Source organism: Capsella rubella, unplaced genomic scaffold, assembly GCF_000375325.1.
Source record: "Capsella rubella cultivar Monte Gargano unplaced genomic scaffold, Caprub1_0 scaffold_8, whole genome shotgun sequence".
Taxonomy (NCBI): domain Eukaryota; kingdom Viridiplantae; phylum Streptophyta; class Magnoliopsida; order Brassicales; family Brassicaceae; genus Capsella; species Capsella rubella.
The window spans coordinates 3,559,972-3,580,859 of NW_006238916.1; the positions used below are offsets into that span (position 1 = coordinate 3,559,972).

The 20,888-nt window shown below is 40.2% G+C and overlaps 1 pseudogene; it reads right to left on the reverse strand.

The window, feature by feature from the left end:
* Positions 1-9,849: 9,849 nt before the first annotated feature.
* On the reverse strand, positions 9,850-13,320 carry LOC111830485 (annotated as a pseudogene).
* Between the last annotated feature and the right edge of the window lie 7,568 nt (positions 13,321-20,888).

Genomic DNA, 20,888 nt, shown 5'->3' on the forward strand with positions numbered 1-20,888 from the left:
GAATTCAAATTTTATAAACAAAATATTCAAAATAATTTAAAGTTTTTTTTGTCTAAATATAAAATAATACGTCACGGCTGAGTTATGCTACTTTGCGGCTGAGTTATGCTACATTACGGATGAGTTGTGATATACATTCTCGAAATTACAAAAAGTAGTTTTTGGGAAAGACCAACAATAATTACGTACACATATTCACACGCATATGCATAATAAAGTCATAGAGTATTATGTTTAAAAAAATATATATTCAAAATAATTCAAAATTTGAATTCAAATTTTCTAAACAAAATAATTCAAAGTTTTGTGTCTGAATATAGAATAATATGTCACAGCTGAGTTATTTACTTTTCAAGGTTGATTAATGACTAAAACTTTAATTTAAAGGGACACTTGAATGTTAACATTAGCACTGCTTATAATAATGTAGAGATTAAATATATTATAATACAATAAAAAAAAATCAATAACAGCTCTTTTACATTCTATATTTGATCAACGGTGTAGGAATAGAACATAAGTATAGGGTTTGGGGTTTATCGTTTTGTTGGATAAGTTTTAAAAGGTACAAACCTGAGCGAATTTCATGATTTTTTATGGAAAGTTAATAAAAGTGTTAACTACATATTATTAAAGTGTTTTTATTACATGAGTGCATCAAATATTCACATCTACCATATTTGAGGTTTGGCCGAGTTATGCCAACGACATGGTTGACTTATTGTAGAATAATTCGAGGTTTGGCCGAGTTATGCCAACGACATAGATGACTTAACGTAAATAAATTTGTGGTTTGGCTGAGTTATGCAAGCGTCATGGTTGACTTACACAGACTATTTCGAAGTTTGGCTGAATTATTGTAACGATATTTTTGTAGCTCATCGTTACATGATGGCTCAACTCATTCAATCTGTAGTCATTGAGAACCAACTTTACAAGCTTTTCGTGTGTTCTTTCAACATCTATCTGCACAACTCTACACCCTCTATCATCGGCGTTAAAATACATATTTGTGTTTTTTACCCAATTACCATAAACAACAATTACTAGAACCAGATCCATCAACGAAAATGAAGAAGAACTCAGGTGAAGAACAAGTGAAGAACTCAGGTGAAGAACAAGTGAAGAACTCAGGTGAAAAAAAAAACAAAGTGTAAAAAGAAAGAAAATCTCATGTTGAAGAGGGCGACCTTTCGTATATCCCTCGTTTATGATGACGTGGAATTGTGTATTTGAAGTCGCAAGTCAGCCACCAAACAAATTTTTAACTCAACCAAAATAAATCAGCCATCAACACAACTTAAATCAGCCACAACATGAAAAATATCTAAGTAATTACTAAAATGTTTTTTAAGATGCCAAATTCAGCCGTAACGTCAATAAGTCAGCTGTAACGTTAAATAAGTCAGCTGTAATTGGAAACTATATTAACAATAAATCTTTTGTCAATAAGTCAGCCGTAACATGGTTGAGTTTTCCGTTAAGTCAGCCAATTACGACTGAGTTATGTCTCTGAATTATAAGTCAGCCGTAACGATATTTGATAACTCAGCCGTTGTCGATAACTCAGCCAACCGGAGAAAGTTAAGTCAGCCGTGTCGATAACATAACTCAGCCAAACTTCTGATAACTCAACCATCGGACTATAACTCAGCCGTAACGGCGGCTGAGTTATTAGCCGTTTTCTCATAACTCAACCAGATTTTTATAAGTCAATCGTAACTGTTGGCTGAGTCTTGATCGTAAGTCAGCCGTTGGCCCGAAACTCAGCCGTTGTCCCAGAACTCAGCCATAACGTGACATAACTCAGCCGTAACGTACGTTATGGCTGAGTTATTGGTGGCACGCGCCTTTTCTTTGACGTGGCAGTGGCATTTCTCGTAATTAGTTTTTTCCGGTAACGTGTAAAAAGAGCACGCTGGTAATTAAAAAACATCTAAGGATAAAAAAAAGTTTTGGTAGGTTTCCGTCAATACACCTAAAATATGGTCTATCTAAATAATTCTTTCTATAAAATTTCATGAAAATATTGAACCAACTCGTTTACATTTAACCAAAATATTTAACCAACCCGTTTTGGATATGCAAACTTTATTTTAATAAGTGAAAGAACCCATCCCATTTTTTTTTAAAAACATGCAAACCAGATTAACCCATTTAAAGCAAACCAATCAACGTAACCAGCGGAAGACTTAGTAAAAATCCAATTAAACAATTCCATTAAACCAACAAGTTCAACCAACATTATTCCAGAATCATAAACATTCTAACATGCTTCTAAATTCCATTCTAACAACCTAACAAATCCTACAATAATCTAAAACACCCATGAGCGCCTAGATCATCCTCCTCTCCTCGTCATGATTCCACGGATCACACTTTACTTTTACCCGCATCAAAGAAAGAGATGCATAAGTATTTCATAAATATTTAGTGAGGCAATCATACCACCACTGACTATACACACAAGCACATCCAACCATTATCCAAGGAAAAGAACCAAACAACCAATAAAAGATAGACCAGAATCGCTTCTGACTATCGGTGTCGATCGACACCCACCACTGGTGTCGATCGACACTCGCTGTCGACCGCGACACCGGTCTCGACACTCCAATCGTAAGACGCAGTTATCCTCGCGAGACAAAACGTTGGTGTCGAGCGACATCCACCCTTGGTGTCGATCGACACCGACTCTCTGCAGACGCTCCAACTGCGTTTCTCACTGGATCTCTTCTCCAAAACACCACCATGATATGAGCGAGTCTCCAAGGGGTTCCACAGGTATCAATCATCAAATAAACAGCCAAACAAGCAAAGAAAATCAATCAAACAATCATCAAACTCCTAAAACAATGATCAAACATGCTTAGATAAGCCTGGACATGCACTCACCTCTTTAACAAGAAGGAACAGCAACAAACAGGGACTTGCAAGGGTGGAAACAATCTCTTCAGACACCAAACACCACATATCAACCTTCCTCTAGCCTTGAACAACCAAGAACAAGCTTTGATCCCTACAAAAACCCACTCAAAAGCACCAAAAAGGATCAAACTCACTCTCTATTCTCTCTCAGACTCACAAAGCGACAAAGTGAAGTTTTTAGAGAGAAACGGCGCTCCAAAGCTTATAAAGTCGACCTAGGGTTTTCCCCAAACCAAGCCTCAATTGAACCGACGATTTAAAACTTAAACCGTCAAACCAAAATTACTAGTGTCGATCGACACCCGAACACAGTGTCGATCGACACCACCCGGATTTCTAGACACGGGCGTTACAATTCTCCCCCACTAACTAGGATTCGTCCTCGAATTCTTCCACACCTCCGTCAGTACACCACTAACCTCTCCGAGGCCCCTATCTAATCAATATACTCACGTTCCAGACCCTATTTGCTCATACACACCCACCTCCCGGTCCATAGGTCGCAACCCATGGATCATACCGGCTCGTCCTCAGGTCTCAGCCTTAGACTACGGTATCCAGGAAGTCTCACCACTCCCCCCGCTCTCAGGTCGCAACCCTCAAGTCATACCGGCTCACTATTAGGCCACCCGCCTTCTAGATACGGTATCGTCATCCGAGGCCATCACATCATCTCCGAGCAAATAAGTCTAAACGCCTCCGAGCATATCTCTCGATCAGATATACCTCCCGTGGTCCACTTATAGCATCACAATGCTATACTAACCACCACCCCGAGACTTTCCAAAAATAGAACCGTCAAACCCGACACTTTCTATTTTTAGAAACTCGCACATATTTCTTTAACACATGACACCACAAGTCAATCCAAGAAATACTCATCTTACTAATGTCAAATGTCATAATCATTACACAAAAATGAAAATACAAAAGGGATACAACCAAAACAACTAAAAAACACACAAGCCAACGCTCTACTCCTCGACCTGCTTGTCAAACCACTTCCGGAACCTTGCCTTCATCCTGGCCACTGGCTCCCAAGTCTCCTCCAAGACTCCGTCACAGTCCCAATGGACTCTCATCAAAGAAATCTTCTTACGTCGAAGTTCCTTTACCCGCCTCTCGAGAACCCTCACTAGCCTCGCCTCTAAGGTCATGCTAGGCTGAAGATCTGCCAGGATCGTAGCCATCACCTCATCATCCTTGTGAAGACACTTCCTCAGCATCGACACATGGAACACCTTATGAAATGCATGCATCACCTCAGGTAACTCCAACCGATAAGCCATCGGTCCAACCCGCTCCACAATCCTGAAAGGACCCATAAACCTCGGACTCAGCTTAGTCTTGGTAAGGGACCTGTTAGGACCACGCAACATCGCCATCTTGAGATACACCATATCTCCAACCTCAAACTCCAACTCCTTGCGCCTCTTATCAGCATAACACTTCTGCCGATCCTACGCCTCTCTCATGTTCAGCTTCAGAACCCGAATCTTCTCTGAAGTCTCCTGAACAAAATCCGCACCATAAATGCTCCTCTCCCCCACTTGAGTCCAGTATAGAGGTGTCCGACATAGCCTCCCATACAACGCCTCATAAGGAGCCATCCCAATACTCGCCTGGTAGCTATTATTATAAGCAAACTCCACCAAGCTCAAGTGATATGCCCACTGACAACCCCAGTCTAACACACACATCCTCAACAGATCCTCAAGTGTCTGAATGGCCCGCTCAGACTGCCCGTCTGTCTGAGGATGGTAAGCCGTGCTTAAATGCACCTTAGTACCCATCTCCTTCTAGAAAGCCTTCCAGATCGCCGAAGTGAACTTCGAATCTCAGTCTGACACAATACTGGCCGGTACTCCATGAAGTCTCACAATCTCCTGCACATACTTCTTAGCTAACACTGCTGCTCCATCGGTTTTCTTGATAGCCAAGAAATGTGCAGACTTAGTCAAACGGTCCACAATGACCCAAATGGCATCCTTGAACCGAGACACTGGCAAACTTACCACGAAATCCATCGTGATCATGTCCCATTTCCACTCTGGAATAGGAAGACTCCGCAATAATCCACTCGGCACCTGATGTTCAGCCTTCACTAGCTGACATACATCGCACTCATAGACCCATTTAACCACGTCCCTCTTCATCCCGACCCAATGATAGTACCGCTTCAGATCTCGGTACATCTTGGTCGATCCTGGATGAATAGAGAACCTACTCGCATGAGCCTCACTCATGATCTCTCGTCTCAACTCCTCATCCTTGGGCACACAAACCCGCCCATGCACCAGGATAGTACCATTGGCCGCAACCTAATACTCTGCCTCAGTATCCTTAGAAGCATTAACCAGCCCTGCATCCTTCTCCTGAGCCGCTCGAACTCTGGTCAGAAGATCTGCTCGGTTAGCTGCTTATAACCCTTGTGGCTCCTGAGAAATAGCACACAACCGCAAGGTGCTAAGTTCTCCCACCAAGGTCTCCATATCTTGCCCTCGAGCTGAAGCTGCCCGCTTCCTGCTCAGAGCATCTGCAATCAGATTAGCCTTACCGGGATGGTAAGCTATCTCCAGATCATAGTTTGCAACCAACTCCATCCAGCGCCTCTGCCTCAAGTTTAACTCAGGCTGCGTGAAAATATACTTCAGACTCTTATGATCTGTAAACACCTGAACCTTTGCTCCATACAGATAAGATCTCCAAACATGCTTAGATAAGCCTTGTCATGCACTCACCTCTTTAACAAGAAGGAACAACAACAAACAGGGACTTGCAAGGGTGGAAACGATCTCTACAGACACCAAACACCACATATCAACCTTCCTCTAGCCTTGAACCACCAAGAACAAGCTTTGATCCCTCCAAAAACCCACTCAAAAGCACCAAAAAGGATCAAACTCACTATCTATTCTCTCTCAAACTCACAAAGCGACAAAGTGAAGTTCTTAGAGAGAAACGGCGCTCCAAAGCTTATAAAGTCGACCTAGATTTTTCCCCAAACCAAGCCTCAATTGAACCGACGATTTTAAACTTAAACCGTCAAACCAAAATTACTAGTGTCGATCGACACCCGAACACAGTGTCGATCGACACCACCCGGATTTCCAGACACGGGCGTTACAATAAGATTTTAAGTTTGTAGTAATATTGTCTTTGTCAATTAAGTAATATATATTCGTTTTGAAAATTTCAAATCACAACATATTCAAAAAAAAGAAGATACTTTTTATTCTATATTAATATTATATATTTTAATAATAAATTAAAAAGAATTTTTGAGAAATACCCTTTTTGGTATACCCCTTTTTAAAAATACCACTATTTTCTATCCATTTTCAAAAACACCCCTTTTCAAATATGAGAAATTATAAACTTTTATATGGTTAATAAGGTACATCGAGATCATCATTACTACTATGAGACTAAATCCAAATATTTATAAGGTTTTAAAAGGTTCTAAACGGCATTTATAATGTTTTATAAGGTTTTTAAAAGGTTTACACAGTTTTTATAAGGTTATTAAATGATTATTAAAAGGTTTTTAAAAGGTATTTATACTGTATTTATGAAAGATATATATATTTACACACATATAAAGATAATTTGTGTCTATAAATATAAGTTTACACGTATGTTTTTGATAAATTTCAAAATTTATGACTTTTTGATAAAATTAGAAAGAGGGGTAATTTTAAAAAGTGGTATTAAAAAAAAGGTATTTTTAAAATTCTCCCTAAATTAAAATAAGATCAAATAAATGTGAAAGGAGAATAATAAATGTTTTGACTTATTATTTTAAATTAGTTAGAGATTTATGAAATTCGAAATCTAGATATGAAAATAATATAATATGTTGGGAAAGTATCCGATTTATATCCAAAACCCAATTAAATATCCAATTTTGAAGTATTCAATTGTTTAATTTTGGATTAATTTTTAATTTTAGCCCGATCTATCATCACCTATGTAAAAGTGTACTTTTTTTTACTATATAAGTAAAATAATATAAACAATGTTGCCTAAAATTCGCACAAAATGAGTAATTAGTGAATGATATGAATATTTGTTTGCTTTTTTGTGTATCTAATGGAAAATATTATTTTACTTCCTAAGTAATGTTTCGTAATTGTAGGAGATACTTAAATTAACATATAATTCTATTACTATATTTAAACAGTGTTGCATAATTTTTGTTGGATTGAGTAATTAGTGAAAGAAAGATGTTTTAAATATTTGAGAAGTTATTATGTAAAGTACTAAGAATATTCTGCAGCGTGGATATTTTATCATTTTTCATTATTATCCATCGAAAATGAATTTGTGTTACTGTAGGTTGTTTTCTGTTGGGCCACAATTCAAACTATTTAGGACTTTTAGAAACCCAACAGAAAAATTTAATGAGTAGTTTATCGTAACACTTATTGAAAGAATAGGAAATATCCTATTGTAATTTTGACCTCGAATTTTAAAAATAACCCCGACCCAAATTCCTTGTGTACTTCTCTTTTACTATAGTAGGGATATTTTTTTTGGTAATCGAACGGGAGAAAATCTCCCGCAAATTACACAATATTTATAACTGTAAGTTAAATATCATAGTAATTATTAGATGTATTTGTTTAAAATTTTGATAATGGCTCCCTATAACATAGTGTAGTAGTAGATGTATTTGTTTAAAATTATGATATTGACTCCTATGAAATAGCAATTATTAGATTATCCATTGCATTAGCCACATTCCATAAAAAAAACTGATCTCAAATGCTATGTTTCTTTATTTTTTTTAGCAAAATGACACATTGTGGGAGTGTATGTCTTATATTTGATTAAAATACCCTTGAGCTGGAATACATACAATGAAATATAACTAACAATATTTTTTCTTTAAATAAATTTAACTTAATTTTATGTCATTTATGCATTAATAATCAAAAGAAGTGAATAAGAGTAAAATTGAAATATGATTTTTTTTTTTTGAGAGATCGTACGTAGGAAAATGACAATATTTAATATTTTGGGTATTAAATTGCATGATTTTATTATTTTAGGTATTATTCTTCCAACGAAAACAAATAATGTATTAAGCGTCCAAATAAAAAATAAATCAGCTATTTTTAAGTTTTTTTTTAGGATTGTAGGTAAGTAAGAGAAAGTGGCAGGTTATCTTGTCGGCAATAGATAAATTTCACATATATAATGGCAAACTAATTTTGTTCAACTTATTTACGAAAATTATATAAGAAGCTTGTTTAGCATTATTAACTTGCGATAAGACAATATATATAGAGTTTTAATATACGGTTTCTCCCCGCAGTTTTAGGACAAATGAAACAATTAACCATTACTTTTTTACATTCCCCTATCCCAAAAGAATTTGGGAATTTTCAAATACCTACAATTTATTCCCCTTCAGTTGATTGTGAGCGAAATATTGCAGTCATCATTGACCTCAAACATATATCTCTTTATTCACAAGAAGATAAATTATTACCATTGTGGATACTTTGGCATATATGGAAATCAAGAAATACTTTTATCTTCAGCGAGGCCTCAAATTTAAGTACTCCAACTTTCAAGATTTGATGTTCATGATTAGACACTTCATACCTTATATGAAATTTATATGAACTATGAAGTTACTAATTCTTCTTGAAATAAACTTTGGAGACGGCCAAATTCCGGAACATATAAATGTTATTATGATAACCTCATAAAGAGGTCATCTGGCGGTTGGATTATGCGTGACTTCAATAACCTTTCATAGGTATGAGGTTCTTCACTTTTAAGTACAACAAGTTGATCAATGGAGGCAGAAGCAAAAGCATTATTGGAAGCTATACATATTTGCTCGTATCCATCCGATCCTGATGCTTTATACATACCGGTGGAAGCTGTTTATCGTGATATTCTTGCTTAGTCTACTCGTTTTCCAATATTACGTTCATATTTTCCAATAGAGATTTTAATAGAGTCACTCATCTACTGTTTTGTAACGATTTGAGTCTTGTCGATCAACCATCTCTATTCAATTCTTACTTTATATTTTGTTGTCATTTATTTAGTCATTGTGTTTTTTTCTTTTTTTTATGGTGGGGGAGAGGGAGAAAACTCCCTCAATTCATTCAAAACAAAATTAAATACAAACTTGTCAGGGGATGGCATTACCCCGTTCATCGTCCGATAGAATCGGGACAATACAACTAGGAATTGATTCTAACAAATGAAAACCTAAATGCAAAAAAAGCATAGTTCCCCAATCTGTCGGCAAGACGATTAGCTTCTCTATAAACGTGAGAAATACGGATTATCGAGTCCCTTGCTATAAAGCCATGACACAAGCGTACCAGGGACGACAACGGATGCTCATTATTGATCCTTGTCTTGAGAAACCTGACCACAATTTTCGAATCCACCTCCAACTGAACCCGCGTCACCCGTTGTCCCAAGCTATGCATAACCCATAATACACTCCCCAAAGTTCAGCCATTACCGCCGTACATGCACCTATATTAAGAGTAAAACCGATCATCCAATCTCTGTTCTCACTCCATATCACACCACCAGCAGCGGCAGGACCCGGATTCCCAAGGCTGGCCCCATCCGTATTAACTTTCACCCACCCGTGTGCTGGAGGACTCCACGTTATTATTCGCTCAACTTGTATTGGAGGGCCCTGCCATATACCCTGAATCAAATTTGCCTCATACACTTCTATTGCCAAGTCTTTAACAAATCGAACTCTATCCCGATAAGTACCATTCGCACGAAAGATGTTCCCGCAATGCCACTTCCATGCCCACCATAAACCCATCCCAAAGAGAGGTCGCCAAAAAGGTCCTCCCAACCCTTGCAAACTTGACAAAGCGAGGAGTCACTTAAATGTCTTCAAGTTCTCTCAGCTTTCGTCATAATCGCCTAGTTCCCAACAAGCCACAAGAATATCTTGACCCGTTCCGGAACCACGACACGCCACACGCGAGTCCAAAAAGCTTCTAAGTTTGGCCTTGGTTCATCTTTGCAGGTAAGCATGTTATAGGCTGACTTCACACTAAAGCACCCGTTTGAAGTTTCACACCAAGATAATCTATCCTTTGCACCGTCACCTGATCAATAACCACTGCTAACAACCTTAAGCGAATCCTGTCGGGGATATACGGCGCAATTCTTGCAAGTAGCCAGCCAACCCCATCTTGCCATAGTTCAACAACATACTTATCTCTCCTCCCTATCGGTCACTCTCTTGTGGCTATCTCAACCAAAGGTGTATCCAATAACCATCTATCCTTCGAACTTTATACCCCTACAATCCCCGAGAACCTAGCCTTGGCCCTTCAACACCACCTCGCGCACACCAACCACAACGCTCCGCCATCTTGAAGACCACGAACCCTTAGAGACAGTCCAATTGGTCGTGTTAATGTCTTGGACCTTATACTTACTCTGCAACACCTTTGTCCATAAACTAGTGCGATCCCGTAGCAAACGCCAACCAACTTTCCCCAACAAAACCATATTCATTTGCGTAGGTTATCTTATACCAACACCTCCATCTTCCTTCGGCTTGCACACCTGATCCCATGCAATCAAATGTTGTTTTCTTTTTTCGCCTTTACTACCCCAAAGGAACGACCTCGAGACTTTGTCAAGCTCATCTAACAACGCCATTGGCAGTGATGTAACACTCATTGTGTGAACTGGGATCGAGGTTAGCACTGCTTTAGTAAGCGTCAATCTTCCAGCCATGCTCATGCACCGACCTTTCCAACCCGCAAGCTTAGATGAGACCCTTTCTAGCACTTCCCTAAATGTCTCCTTGTTAACTCTTTTATGCAAAATAGGCATTCCCAGGTACTTGCCCAAATTTCTAGTCGATTTGATCCCACTCTCATCTGTGATGAGCTTCTATAAATCTCTAGAAACATTACCCGAGAAGTAGTTTTTGGACTTTTCTAGGCTGACTTTCTGCCCCAAAGCTACACAAAACGTCTGAAGAGTTTTCAGAATAACCCTTATTTGCTTCACCGATGCCTCCGTAAACAAGATCAGGTCATCCGCAAAACAAATATGCGACAGTCCCGGTCCACCCCTAGACAAGTATATGGGCTTCCACCTCTTCTCTACAACCTCTCGATCAATCAAATGACATAACCGTTCAAGACATAACACAAAAAGGTATGGGGACAACGGATCTCCCCGCCTTATTCCCCGTGACGGTACAAACGCATTTGTCTTCTCTGCATTCCACAAGATACTCATTGAAAATCCCGTCACACACTTCATAATCCAGTTCACCCATAAATTTGATAAACCCGCAGCTATGATCGTGTCTTCTAAAAAATCCCACCGAATGCGGTCATAAGCCTTCTCTAAGTCGCGTTTTAAAAGCATCCAGCCCTTACGCCCCTTCTTTCGTTTCATGGAGTGAACCGCTTCTTGTACCACCACAATATTGTCAAGACTCAACCTTCCCGGGTTCAAACTAGATCGGGCATGGCCAATCAACTAAGTAGTCCACCCTTTTAGCCTCAAGACCATAGTTTTTGTTATTATCTTGAACAAGACATTGCACAGGCTTATAGGCCTGAATTGTGTTATGAACTCCGGTTTTCCCACCTTTGCAAATAAGACCACAAGCGCATCATTCAAACCCGGCGGTAACACAAATGTTTCAAAAAACCGGGTCACACTGAATCACCAACCACATCCCAACCTTTCTAATAAAACACTGTTTGGTATCCATCCGATCCTGATGCTTTATACATACCGGTGGAAGCTGTTTATCGTGATATTCTTGCGCCCTAAATGTTCTCGCCAGATTATCCCTTTCCCTTTGAAACTAAGATTTTTGTATCCTTTGGAGTTCAATTACCCAGTGCAATGTAGTACAAATGGTTTAATCGATCCAAATGGGTGTGATGTAAACAAGTAGGATGCAACATAAGTTAACAAAGTCAAGCCAATCAATTAATCAGTTCAGATCATCAACTCAAATGCATAAAAGTAAATGACATAATGAAACTAAGGACTACATAAGCATTATTAAAGCAGCTAAGAAAAGCAAGTAAACAATCAGATGAATAAAGGTCTCAAGGATGGGGTTAATGGGTTAATGAATCCTCTTAATCTCATTGGGGTTCTTAACATGCTCAAATAGATCTAATTCTAGACAATGAACCACTTAACATAATCAATCCAAACTCTTGGCAAAGATTATTAAACCTAAAGCACTTCCTAATCTCAATTCTCATTGATGAAACATGCAATAGATAGATATAAAGATCAAGCTCATTAATGTCAATCTACTCCTTAAACAACTAATCTCTTAGGTAATCAAGTAGATCTTTGGCATCAGTGGATCAGACATTTCATTAAACACTTTTTGGGTGCTGAAATGTCTAAGATCTAATCCCACATGATTAATGCAAAAACTAGCTATGAAATCTATAATTAAAAAGGAATCTATTGAAATCTAAGCTTAACATCCCTTGAGGTTAAGATTCTTCACTAATCTATCCCATCCTCAAAACCCTAGAAAACTACTCAGATAAAGATTTCATCATCAAGAACAAAAACCCAGAAATCTGTAAATCATGCATAACTAGATATATAATGATCTAAGGAGCAAGATAATACAATTAAGCAACAACAAAAACTCAATAGATCAAAAAATATTAAGATTACAAGTTTCTGGAAATGTTTGGTGGCTACAAAGAAAAACCCTAATGAAACTCGATTTTTCTTCTTAATGATCCGTGAACAATCTCCCCTCATCATTTTTCACACTCTCGATCCGGTTTCTCCGCCGACTAATTACCGTCGACATGTGAAAAACGATGTATTACGATCACCTAACACAATCCACTTCTCCCTTGACTTCTGATACCAGAGTGTTTCTTCTTGCTCCAAAACCCGATCAAAATCCTTGAGCAACACACTTTCTTCATCAAGTAATTGATCCGTTTGAGCATGGTCTACTCAATTCTGAACCAACTTTATCCTGACCAACAACTTCTCCTTTTGTTTGTGAATATCGCAAATAACATCTCGGTTCCATCTTCTCAATGTCACTCTTAGCGCATCAAGAGCTTCTAGTGTAGTCATATCCCTCCTCCATGATGACTCCAGAAGTTGTGTAAAACTTTCATGTTGTAGCCAAGCCGCTTCAAAATGGAATGGTCTCCTTTTTGAATCCCGTTGTACACAAGGACTTAACAGCACATATAACGGCGCGTGGTCTGATGCTAAAAACGGCAAGTGAGTCACTTGTGCATGCGACCATTTAATCTGAGTGTGAGCACAACAGAGAACTCGATCCAACCGCTTGGCTACAAAATGTTGAGTTGTACGGCCTCTCTTCCATGTGAAGTTATTCCCCCAAAACCCCATATCAATTAAAGACTCATCATTGATCCATTCTCCAAACACCAATGAGACAGTTGATAGCCATCCATTCCCGCCAGTCCGTTCATCCAAGCGCATTATTGTATTAAAATCACCTCCAACAATAAGCGGACCACTCACCCTTTGAAGAACTTCGTGCAACTTCCTCCAAAGAGCACTCCTTCTTGTAACAGACGGTGCTACATAAACAACAACCAAGTCATACGAGTCTTCCCCATTTTCCACCTGAGCATGAATAAACTGGTCTGAATCTTCTTGAATAACCACATCACCAATCCCTGACCTCCACAACAGCCACAAACTCCCACTCTGCCCCTTTGCATCAACCCGGAACGAATTATCAAAGCCTAGTCCTTGACAGATACGACTAGCATTATCTCCTCCCGCATGGGTCTCAAAATTTTGCCAAAATGTTGGTACTAATCTTCTTTAGCAAGTAACGAATTGACCTTCTAAAATTGGGTTTATTCATCCCCGTCAATTCCATAGTAAACAATTCATGATACTATAATCAAAGAAAGTAAGAATCAGCAGGGACACCCGTTATGCTTACGGACCATGAGTTACTTCAGCAGTTCCCCCATTCATGCGAGCCTTTTGCAACTCTTCCCCCATCACCCCGAGGTCAACTGTCGCCACCTCCTGGCTAGCCAATAAAGCGGGTCTAACACCAACTCTTACAGTGGTAATACTACTCGTAAAAACTCTACCTTGTCATCCTACACTCCCCTATTCATCCCTGGCCTAAAGTCCTTACCAGACTTCCCTTTCAGCCCATTATCAACTGACTTATTTTGATTATGTCTCCTATCACGCGTCCCAAACTTCGGCCCATTCTTCACTTTTTCAAAATCCCTACTCCGCCGTTCCTCCTCCTGCAACATTGATTTTGGAGCCTCATTAGCCAAAGTGAATATCTCATTTTTCTTATTTGCCTCGGATCGAGTATTACCCTCTTGGTGTGATTGGTTCGTTTCCATAGCTTCTAAATCCCCAAATCTGTTGGCGATATCCACATTCCCAAAGTGAACCCGTGATATCTCCCGGAGATTCCTCCCAGATTCGCGGTCCTCCATACCATCATCATTGACTTTCCGGCTTTGCGATTGGCCGCACTTCCTCCCTCCTCGCCGTACCTCTATAAATAGTTTTTTTTCCCTTTTTTGGTGGGGGACTGGGTGAAAGAGCCATCAATGCACATGCCCTAAGACCATGTGCAGCGGTGTATCGTCCCAGAAAAAAATTTTAGTTTTTTTTTTTAATTTTTAGATTCAAAAAAAGGCAACCAATCGCAGGCTGCCACGTGTCATTGGACCCGCGAATAGTGAAAAAACAAGGCAAAAGACGTCCTCCATTAAGAACTCCCTTTAAAATTTATTCTTCTTTGTCTTCTTGATCAATTCTTGGTCCATTGCTCGCCTTGTCTCCTCTCTCAGCTCCTCAATGATCACCATGCTAGAATCACTCCATTTATGCTCCATTTATGCCACAACAAGCTCCAAGTTCTCCAATTATCTCCATATACCTAAAAAGGACTGACATATGCAAAATGCAACCTAAACACTCTAAAAAAGATGGAACATGCACAAATCTATCCTAAATACAATGCTTAAAAACCATGAAAAACACAAGACATCAACTCCCCCAAACTTATCTCTTGCTAGTCGTCTTGCAAGGATTAAAAGATAAGTCGAGAAAGAGGTTTGAAGGCGGGGGGTTCATAACCACGAAATATCAAGCGAAGGATTCAAACTAAAGTCCTCAAAGATAGTTCAACGGTGCATAAATCAATCATCGTACTCTCAAATAATTTTTCATGCCTAAGTTAATGCAATCTAGTGGTTCATGGTTTAAGATTAGACCTTTAGCTTAGTCCATAATTTGGGAGAATTGATGTTAAACCATAAGATGCTTAGGTAAGAATCTTGTTAGTCTTTTTGATGACCAAACATTACCCAAACAACATTACCCAAACAACATTACCCAAACAACATTCTCTAAGATGACCAAACATGTCGTCACAATCAAGATGGTCAACCCAAATTTCAGCTAGACAAGCCACTTGTTGAAATTTTTCAATGGATCAAGCGACCATGCTTGAACCATAAAGTAACTTCCAAACGCTCTCCTTGGTCCCCAGGTCAAAGCAGCCAAGTTCTCCTCCTCTACTTCAAACCGTACCATAAAAAAATGCTTCGGAAGATCCATCACATGCATGGCTCCCTTTGGTGTCCACATGTCACGAAGTCTCCAGCTCAAGGCCGTAATTGAGATATGCCGCCCTAACACAAACCATATATAACATCCAAAACCTCTTTCCCTATCATCATGAAAGGTTCCCCATTCTCGCCATCCGGAAACACCGGATCTAACCGTGCCATAACAAACGCATCATCCAATAACAAACGCCTTACTTCCAACTACCTTCTGTACCCATGACCCACCAGTGTCTGGAGGATCCCCAAGTGGCTTCACTTTTTCTCCCGTGTCAACCATGGCCGTGTCTTGCACGTCCAAATTCAGAGCCCCAAAAACGCCTCTTGCGCCGCCATCTTGGTTCTCTCTTTGTTCCTTAACTTTGTCATTGTGTTTGTTTCTAAATGGGTGAAAATTTTAGAGAAAATTGTCACTAGTGACATGAACAGTGAAAAAATTCATAGCCATTGCCACATTATCCATTCTGTTTTCCCGCTTGCGACAACGCAAGTCAAAATGACTACTTTACCCCCGGCGACTGAACTTGCTAAGGCCGAGGAGAAACTGTTGATGACACGACTTAAAGTCGCTTTTCTCTTTGCGCTGTTTCGTTTTTCTTAACCAAACATTTAATTTTATCATACCCAACAACATATTATCCGATGGACAAGCAATTAACCCTCTTAAAGTTTTTTGCAAAAAAATGATTCCACCCCGTTCAATGCATGTACCCCTTCCTATGTCTCTGCCGGTCGACGGTGCTTCGATGACAGCCTCAGCGGCGGTCGATTCCGTGCACGACTTAGTAGACGCCGCACCGCAAACCATAGGATCCCCCGCCTCGCAAACCCTAGCAGACGGTGACGCCTCTGGTACCCCTAGATCTCCTGTGTTGCCCCCAGCCGGTGACCCTGTCAACCGTCGTGGAGAGATACCTGGCGCAGACGGCAATGCCTCTAGTACCCCAAGATCTCCCGTCTCGCCACCAGCCGGTGGCCATCGCGGAGAAGAACCTAGCGCAGATGGCGACGCCTCTGGTACCCCAAGATCTCCCGTCTCGACATTCGAAGATACAGCTATTCCTTTAGTCGGCTTAGAGACACTCGGAGGAAATGCTAGTTTGGGAGACGCCGACGCATCAAAAAACGTTAAAACCCCTGTCGCGCCCTGTGACGAAACCGCCGACGACGTTCCCACTTCTTGCCGAGAGGAGTATCCCGCCCGATACGTTGCTATTTGCGTAATGAGGAGGTGATTTTCGATCATGTGGACTTTATTTTGAAAATATTTTTGTCCATATTCACATTTATAATTACTGTCCTCCACAGATCTACACTGCGTTCTGCTGGACAAGACAAGAATTCTGATGTTGTCAACCGTCCCAACACACGGTATTGTCCTCTTTAGACGAGATTTAAATATTGTCCTCCTTTAATTTTGTCCATTTCGAATTTTATTTTTCCTATCAGTAGACCAGATCATTTTTTTGTCTACGGACAATAAGTTTCTGTGCCTCACCAAATTTCTAACTATTGTCTACTTACATCGTGTCTAGTGAGAACAGATCTATTTAATTGCTATTCATAATCTACTCCATTATACTCAATACGTTGTTTAATCTTATTAGGAACCGAGAAATCGTACTTGGACTCAAAGAAGATTCTCGGCCAGTGTACCTCCCCAAACCAAAGTCCTCACTGCCAGTGGACATGGCGAGAGCTAAGAGGTATTTTGTCCGTAACGACAATGTGTCAAATTTTAAGTGTCTCCTTTATATAACTAAAATATAGATGGACAATATAATTGAAAATATATATGGACAATACTTTTGGTCCATTGGTAGGACAAATTCTTGGTGCACTAAAATGCGAATAGATGTTTTTATGCTTTCTAAACAGCCATCCGCGTGTGGACAACGTTGGTGGACAACCACACCAGGACAGTGACTCTTCCTTGCTCCCACATTGTTTATATGCGACTAATCGATATCCTGCGGGAGGACGAATCAATTCATATTCTAGGCCGGAGTATCTCCTTGACATTGTCGATGTCTTGGATGGTTTTTTGGAGTTTGAGTGGCTTAAGCAGTCATCTTTCGGCCGTCTTCTCCAGCTCCCTCTTCGTAAAAGTTCTCTGTCTGGTAAACTTGTCCATCAAGTCCTTTGCCGTTCTCTGATTACCAAAAACCGTCATGAGTTGTGGTTCATATATGGTGGGCAACCAATTCGCTTCTCCATGAGAGAGTTCGCAATACTGACTGCTCTTTGCTGTAATTCGTACCCTCCTGAGGATGAGATTAAGAAGATGCAAACCCCATGTGCCAAGGATGAATATTACTAAACATCTTTATTTGGTCTGCACATCTCCATGACGATACGCGAGATAGTCGATTGGCTGAAGCGTGACAAAAAATTCCCTAAACACAAAAGAATGGATGGGCAGAAGCGATTAAAGCTAGCACTCATTGTTATAGTTGAGGGTATATATAATGCCCCAACCCGATTATTACTCTACCGAGAGGAAACACGGCCGAGATAATCCGATCAAAACACTATTTATTTTCCGACTAAAATTCCGACAAGTCATTTTAAGCATAAAAACAGGATTCTTTCATTAAAGCAAAGGTTCTAGTACAACGGTAAGTTTGCTATAGGCTATTACATCGTTTTAATACTAGACCAACATGATACTACCCAAATAAACATAACCATCCTTCACTTCTTGCCTTAGTCTCGCGAACTGGTTCCAGCAATTCCCTTACCCTTTCCTGCATCACAAAGGAGGCGTAAGCAAACGAATTGCTTAGTGAGAACGGTCGTCCCGTCTCACCAGGCCACAATCAAACAATCGAATTCAATACATCGAAACAAATAGTCAATAATGCAAGTCACGAACAGAAACTTGTCAAGCATGACTATCCGGATTACCGAGCAATCTTCCCACAACCGAACAAGCCTCATCGAGCGCATTGCCGATCTAGATTCTCGAGTAAACCGAATCAGTCATCGAGACTAAGTAGCAGATAATCGATACATGACAAGCAAACATTCGGAATAAACCAGAAAATCAAAGACTAAGTGAATCTATGCACGAAAACGACTTAAGATTCATAGCCACGGTCGCGCACTCACCGTAGTCTCTCGGATACAGATTCTGACACCTCTTGATGCTCGGATTCTCGCTAACTTCTCGAACAGTTCACTGAAAATCCATACCACAGATCAGATCATCGTTCCCTTAGATGATAAATCGAAGAAAATATCGATAAACACCAAGTTTATCGATACTTACCCAAATTACTCGACCAACTTAACGATACTTCGAACAGATCTTCCAACGAGTCGCTCTTTACCCGAAATCTACGACAAACAGAACAGATCACCGATTGATCTTTGATAAAACTAAGTAATTATCGAGAAACATGAAGTTTCTCAATGATTACCTTGAATTCTCGACAAACGCTGAGAGATCTTCGACAATCTCTCTCTGTTCTTAACGGTTACTCGCACTTTCTCAACAATTCTCTCAAACTTTCGGAGTTCTTATGCTTTTCGATCACACTCGCAAAGAATGACGCTCAATCCCCTTTTATAAGCGAGTCTAAGCAGTTAATCTCGATAAACTGCTCAATAACCGTCCACTAACTCGCTCCGCGTCTTTCTTCTCACTAGAAATAACCGTTCCCGCGCTTTCTTTTGAGAACTTAACTTATTTCTCCGATCATCAACAGAACTCGCAGATCATCGATCCGGGTCGAGACTTCACGCACGGATCTTCGTTTCACCGATCCCCGAACGTCAGCTCACCAACCAAGCTCCTCCGAAAAACCCGGATGTCCGAATAACTGACCAACTTAAGCGAGAAACACGGATGCTTGACAAGCAGCTTTCTCTCGCAACATTCGGATTCCCATCGATCGGCTATCGATAAATTCTCAAATCTTCGACCAAAGGTCGAGAGCAATCGGATTCCATCGACCAAAGTCGAGTGTTCGGCTTACGAAGGGTAGAAATTATACCCTTAGGAACCACAAATACGGTCGCTACAGTTCTCCCCCACTTAGAATGGATTCGTCCTCGAATCTAAGCCTTTTTCCGTGGAACCTTTTGCTTTTCAAACCATTTCTTGAAGTTCACCTTCATCACTTCTTCCGGCTCCCAAGTTGTTTGCTCTTCACCATCACAATCCAAAACGACCTGAATCAACTTAACCTTTTTCTTACCATTTGCCCGCAACTTCTTACTCAAAATCTGAACCGGTCTTCCCACTATAGTCATGTTCTCTTGCAAATCCGGTGGAGGTTCAGATATAACATTCTCCCGATTCGTTATGCATTTCCTTAGCAACGAAACATGGAATACTTTATGAAAAGCATCCATTGCCGGTGGCAATTCCAGCTTGTATGCGACTGGTCCGATCCTTTCCAGAATCCGGAACGGTCCCATATACCTTGGAGTTAACTTTGTATTTAAGGATGCTCGATCCTTTCCCTTATAAGTGACTGTCTTGAGATAGACCATATCTCCTACATCAAATTCAACTTCTCTCCGATGCTTATCGGCATAGCTCTTTTGTCGATCTTGAGCTTCTTTCATCTTAATCTTCAAGACTTTGATTCTTTCTGTTGTCTCTTCGACAAAGTCTCGTCCATAAACACTCCGCTCCCCCACTTGGGTCCAACACAGCGGTGTTCTACAAGGTCTTCCATACAACGCTTCGTATGGTGACATCCCAATACTCAGCCAACGGTAAATACTCTTCCCACTTACCGCCCCAATCCAAAACACTAGCTCGCAATAAATCCTCAAGTGTTCGGATCGTTCGCTCGGACTGTCCATCCGTCTGAGGATGATGAGCTGTACTCATATTCAACCTTGTACCGAATCTTTTCTGAAGTGCTTTCCAAAAACCCAAAGTAAACTTGGAGTCTCGATCTGAAACTATGCTTGCCGGTACACCATGATATCGAACAACTTCTTTCACATAAATCTCGGCAAGCTTCTCGGCTCCATCTTTCTTATTGATCGCAATGAAGTGAGCAGACTTAGTTAATCGATCAACGACAACCCATATCGCATCTTTCTTGTCAACTAATGGCAAACCAGTGACAAAGTACATGGTGATCATATCCCATTTCCACTCGGGCATCGGTAACGTTTGCAACATTCCACCCGGAACTTGATGTTCAGCCTTAACCAACTGACAAGTCGGACAACCGGCCACCCAGTTAGCCACATCTCGCTTCATACCTTTCCAGTGGTAATAGCGTTTCAAATCTTGATACATTTTTGTCGACCCCAGATGTATCGAAAACTTGGACATATGCGCTTCCTTGAGAATTTCTTCTCGTAGCTCCT